At 46.5% G+C, this 6,017-nt stretch overlaps 1 protein-coding gene across 1 annotated transcript in view; it reads right to left on the reverse strand.

Moving 5' to 3' along the window:
* TNN (tenascin N) overlaps positions 1–6,017 on the reverse strand; it is a 73,865-nt gene that overhangs the window by 66,381 nt on the left and 1,467 nt on the right. The window lies entirely within an intron of this gene.

A 6,017-nucleotide genomic window follows, 5' to 3' on the forward strand; every position in this document is an offset into this window, starting at 1 on the left:
CAAATTCTAGTAATATGTAAAATGTTTAACTTTTAATAGTCATCATTCATTTAGTATCAGGAAATTGAGGAAACAGGGGGTGAAGAGCCCTGGAAGAATAAAAGAAGAAGAAGAATCACAATAGCATTAAATGCTAAATGTTATTTATTGAGTTGCTGCTATGCACTAGGCATTGGCTGGGTGCATTAATCCTCGTAACTAATCCCCGGAGCTGCCATGTAAGGTCAGTGTTCCTCTCCTCACTCAAAAGGTGAGGAAACCAGATCCGAGAGGTAAAATCATTTGCCAGGGGTTGCCCAACAACAAAGTGGCAGAGCCAGGATTCAAACCCAGACCCATCTGATTGCAAGCCTATGCTTGCTCTGCGCCAATATGACATTCTGATACAAATGACAAATGAGCGCAGTTAGATACATGTCCCTATGCAATGCTTTCATCCGTTATACATGTTGTACCCAAGGGATGTGCCACCACTATGAATTAAACAGAATGGTACCTATGAAGAGTTTTTCTTTGTGTTACCCCTTTGCCCCCCCACGCCTTCGTGGCTCTTCCTATCACCAAAAGCACGTATTGTTGATAATAATAAGAGCTCACTTCTTCTGAGAACCGACTGCATTTCAGGCACTGGACTCAACACCCGGCAGATGGAATGGAATAGTCAATGGGACACTTCTTGTTGTCTTGTGACTTGGACCATGGGTAATAAGTGCCTGCACATTTCTTTTTTTTATTTTATTTTTTTCAGACAGGATCCCATTCTGTCGCCCAGGCTGGAGTGCATTGGCACAATCACGGCTCACTGCAATGTCCACCTCCTGGGCTCCAGTGATCCTCCCACCTCAGCCTCCTGAGTAGCCGGGACTACAGGTATATGTCACAGTGCCTGGCTAATTTTTGTATTTTTTTTTTGTAGAGATGGGGTTTCACCATCTTGCCCAACCTAGTCTCGAATTCCTGGGTTCAAGCAGTCTGTCCACCTCAGCTCCCCAAAGTGCTAGGATTATAGCCGTGAGCCACTGCACCTGGCCGTGACCACACATTTCAAAGACAGTGTGCCACTGGAGGTTTGGGGGTTGGGGATGGGGTCACGGTGAATTAGTGGGGGTGGCAGGCAAAGAGACCAGTGCCTGATTCTGGCCCGGAGGAATTCACAGGTGGAAGCTTGGCTGGAACAGGCTGCATGGCAGAGAGACGAAGGGGGCTGCAGTGTGAGAGGACTGAAACTCAGACTTTGGTGAGGCCAAGTTGATGTCAGAGAAATGAGGCATGTTAGAGCTATCAAGAGGGCAGTTCAGGGCCCGAGCTGAGGTGCAGGTCCACCGTTCAGCAGAAGTGTGCCACCCCAAGGGGGCGACTGCAGGAGGACATGCCCAGTGGGTGGGAAGGGGAATATCTAAAGATCCCAAAGAAGCTCCCCACAAAGGAGAGGTGGCCCAGCACTGGAAGCATTCACCATAACAAGGGCGTCCAACAGAGGGAACCACAACAGCCCCAGTAAAGTAAAAGTGCCCTCTCCCTTCTTTTCTAACCCCCACCTCGCCCCAGGCAGCAGCAACCTGGTGAAGCCAGAAGCAGCCATGCATGTTAAGGAGAGAGAAGTGGAGGGAGGAAAGCACCAAGCCCCTTCCCTCCAGCTTCTCTGCAGGTTCCAGCGTCAGGTCTGAACTGAGAAAGAAGAAAAGATGTGGCCTGGATGAGAAACTGAGGCTCAATACTGAAATGGACTTGCTTTCACAAAAGCAATTCTCTTCTAAGACCAAAAGCCACCAGAAAAGCTCTGGAATCTGCTTGAGATTTTTGTCAGAAGATGGGGGGAGTGTGAAGCCCGGAGAATGAGCTGGAAGGCAGGTGTAGGATAAAAATAATATTTCACAACGGCCATCCTTAGATGTTCATCACGAAGATAAAAGCCACACTCTATTCTCCACTTGATCCCCAGGATAGGAACTGAGGCTCAGTGGCATTGAGCAACTGATTACGCAATTGATGAGCACACGGTCACAGATGCAACCCCAGGTGCACAGTGTCCAGCAATGGAGCCACTAATCCCTGTGCACTTCTGCCGTTCACCAGTAACAACGCATATTGATCTCTGAAGCACCTACTGTGTTCATGGCAGCACATGAGTTTCCACTGTCCAAAAATCTTCTTCCTGGGCAAAAATAGGGCTGAAAAAGCAGACTTCTCTGCCCATGCTTTCCATCCCACCCCCCACCCCCAGCCTGAGACATAAATGAAATGCAGATGGTTTTCTGAAGAAGTTCTCAACGAACGCAAAAAAAAAAAAAAAAAGCCGTGGACTCTTGCCATAAACCACAGCAAGGCTGCCCACAGCCCAGGTCTACAGCATTTGTTTTTGTAGCCTGGAATATGAGAAATCCCAGAAGTCCCTGTTGGAGCCCTTGGTGTTGCCTGTCCTTCTGATTTGTAACAAGATGTCCTCATTAATTACTGCCTCTCAGATTCCACAAGTTGCGCTCAGATTTTCCTGGGTAGGTTGATTGTTCGAAAGAAGATGAGAGCAAGGGAAATCCTCAACCTAACACTCTGTCAAGTGTAATGAGCAAGAAGAGAAGCCTGCTGGCTCGCACTCCAACATGTGGCAGGAAAGAGACTCCTTGTTTAACAGCAGAAGGGAAGGATGACTTCATCGACTCTTTCAGTATGCACAGCAAATCACAGGCTGAGCTCCGCGAGGGTGGGGAGGGGGCAGACAGGGCAGAAGATTTTTCGGAGCAAAACGCAGGATGATACATTTCCAAATAGGGAGGATTATTCTGCCGAGGGATGTTTTCCCATGGAAAGTTGGGTAAATTCTGCAGGGATGCATGAAGCGAAGGGCATTTACATGCAGGAAATGTGTATGCAGGAACCACGGGAAACCAGTTGTCCCCAAGAATCATTGTCTTACAGAGGCTGATCATGTCTTTAATTCTGACTGCAGGAGGGGTGTTGGGTGGTGTGGGAAGGTGGGAGGGAGGGATACATTAGACTCAGGAACAAATGCTGACTTGTGTTGCTTTTACCAGAAAGGCTCTTTGAGGAGTACACGACTGACCATGGGCTGCATGGATGGTCCCCCTACTTCTGCCTTCAGATGTTGCAGGGCTCTATGCTTCTGCTGTGTTCTCTCTTGGTATCTGCATCTACCCCTGTGGCTTTAATTTCCAGCCAAATATTGACAGCCGCCAAATCTGTATGCATGTTCCTAGCCCAGGTATCCCTGTGAGCTCGGAGATGACAGAGATGGCCGTGACTGTGTTGATCCCCTCTGTATCACCAGCCTCATAGCACAGTCCTGCCAAAGTAATATTTTGTGAAGTAAGTAGTAATAGCCACTGGATTTGTGTGTGCCTGTGTATGTGTGCTTTTAGATAATGGACATTGTGCCAAACGCTATAAAAATTATCCTCATTTAATCCTCAAAATCCTGGGAGTCAGTTGATATCATTCTTTGTGACAGGTCCTCAGAGAAGTTAAGTAATTTGCCAAAGGACACACAACTAAAAAGCAGCAGAGCTGGGATCACACACCAGCTCTGTCCACTGCCTGCGTCTGTGTTCTTCATCTCTCTGTTATATGTCCTGTATATACCAAAAAAAAAAAAAAAAAAAAAAACCAAAAACCAAATGTCCTCCGTTCTGCCATGTGTTTTTAAGAGAGGGTTTTTTCCTGAAAATAAAAGAAACCCAAGGCATAAATTGGGTTTTCAGTTAAAAATTAATAGATCAATAACTAAATCCTGTGCCTGTACTTCCTCTGAGTGGTGCCAAGGATGATCCACTGGGAACATGAATTGCATTTCCCTCACACAGAGGTTAAGTCCCAGTCAATTCTCATGAGAAGCTGGAGAATTCCCTTCCTAGGAAACACCAAAGTGCACGGAGACTTCTGTCTGCAGGGGCAGATGGCATCCAAGCCTTGGCCAAGGGAGGAGGATGGCCCCTGAATCCTGATGGTCCTCTTGGACCCCAGGGGTGGATGGTTTCTGTGTCACCTCATTTTCCCCGAAGAAGGACACACACCCTGGGTCAGGAAAAAAAATACTACTTACGCCAAAGAATAGAGGTAGCCAATTTCTAGCCACTGTTACAGACCTTTATACTTAAATTCAGGGCTTTCTCTGGTTCCCTTATTATCTCATCCTGCCTTGACAGTTAACCACAGGAAAATGAAAGCACTGCTTTGGGTTTTAGAAAAAGTGTATCATCATGGGTTTCCAGCAGAGTCACTTAAGAAGATATTCTGTCCCCAAATGACAGGGTGGATATCATTAAACTATGAAGGAAAATGAGGGAGATGAGTGGCTAGGGATGCATCAATGTCACAAATGTCACTGGCAAACTTGTCACTCCTTCCTTAACTCTCTTGGGCGTATTTTGCTAATGATCTACAGCTTGGGCCCTGGGTGACTCAGGGGTCTTCCCTGTACTTCCCAAGTAACCTGGTCCAGGACAGCAAGTTCTCAGCTGGCTGAGGAATCTACCCTGGCTCAACTCACCTTGAACTAGAGGCTTAGGTGACCGATTTCACCTCTGTATCTCTCTCCTTCAGATCCAAGAACATGGATGTGCAAGGGAGGTCTGTCTCTCCTAGGTTAAACTCCAGTGGAAGCAAGTACATACAAACATTTTTATTTCTAGTCTCTGTGACGTTGAATATAGGATTGCATATAGGATACAAGACAGCTAAGTGTGGAAGAGAATGGAAATTTGGTTTTATGTGATAGGGCTTAGTATGGTCACATTCTGGGCATCACTCTGTCCCCCCATTCTCCTAGTTCTGTGGGACACCCAGGGAGTGTCCAGGAAGTCCTTGGAGATGACTCTCACACCACCGTGCTAGAACCCTTTTCCTGGAGAGCCATCCCATCAAGTGTGCCGACCCGCCTGGGCTTGAAAAGATCAAGGATGGTGTCCTGACCCAGCCTCAGCACTCAGTCACTTTTTCAGGGGTGGCCACAGGCTCATTTTGTTTTATTTTGACAACTGACTCTTAATCTGCCTTGCAAAGGCTCAAATGAGTGATGATAATGGTAGCTACCATTTTCTATGCATTTATTACGTGCCAGGCTCTGTGCAAAGCACTTTAAAATCTCCTCTTGAACATCAGGCAAAGATGTTCATTTACCCCCAGAGAATGAATCACTTTCTCACAGCAAGAACTTCCTTTAGCTTTTGTGGGACCAAGCTCATGCACAATAACAAGATAAAATAGACACAGGACCTAAATTCAGGAACCTTCCTCTCCCTTATTCAACCAAACAGCCAGTCCCCAGAACGACTAAATATTACTTGGTATACAATTAGCCCTAATATCCATGGGTGTGAGGGGCATCAAATTAAAACAAAACAAAACAAAACAAAAAAACTCTGCAATTTCTTTCTTTAGCTAATGTGTTGTTTTCCACATATTGAACTAACTTTAAAGTTCCAGCCTTCTAGCAAGGAGGAGAGCGTTTGCTAATTTCCAAGCATTTGCACTATTCCACTCACACTTGCTGGGTACAGATTCAAATGGCGGCTGGGCAGCATTAGCAGTGAGTCCATTGTGGCAGAAGCAGCAAAGTCCCTGTCCATCCAGAGATCAAGCCTGAGATCTTAGCATCCTCAGCTCACAGACTGGTGGCTCCAGATGTGGGTACACAACCTAAACCATGATCTCATGTCTGTATCCAGATCCTGTAGGAGCCAAGGCTCTGGAATGAGCAGTGAATGGACAAAAGTTTCCACTGGGCCTGGGCACAATTTCCTCAGGCATCTTCTCAGAAACAGAGCTCTGCCCACCCTACATTTCAAACCACAGAGCAGCACTGGACTGGAAAACCAGAAGCCACGGGATGATTTGAAATCATTTGTTCTATTTTCCCTCCTTTGGGAGTCAGCTGCAGCCTACAAACTGGGGACAAAGCAATACTTAGAGTTGTATGAAAGAATGCCAGGTGCCTTCTTCCCTTCTCTCCTGGAAAAATGATACCAGTATTGATACTCAATTTTTTCCTGCGTCCGACACTG

The sequence above is a fragment of the Pongo pygmaeus genome, chromosome 1 (genome assembly GCF_028885625.2).
Source record: "Pongo pygmaeus isolate AG05252 chromosome 1, NHGRI_mPonPyg2-v2.0_pri, whole genome shotgun sequence".
In the NCBI taxonomy this organism is placed as follows: domain Eukaryota; kingdom Metazoa; phylum Chordata; class Mammalia; order Primates; family Hominidae; genus Pongo; species Pongo pygmaeus.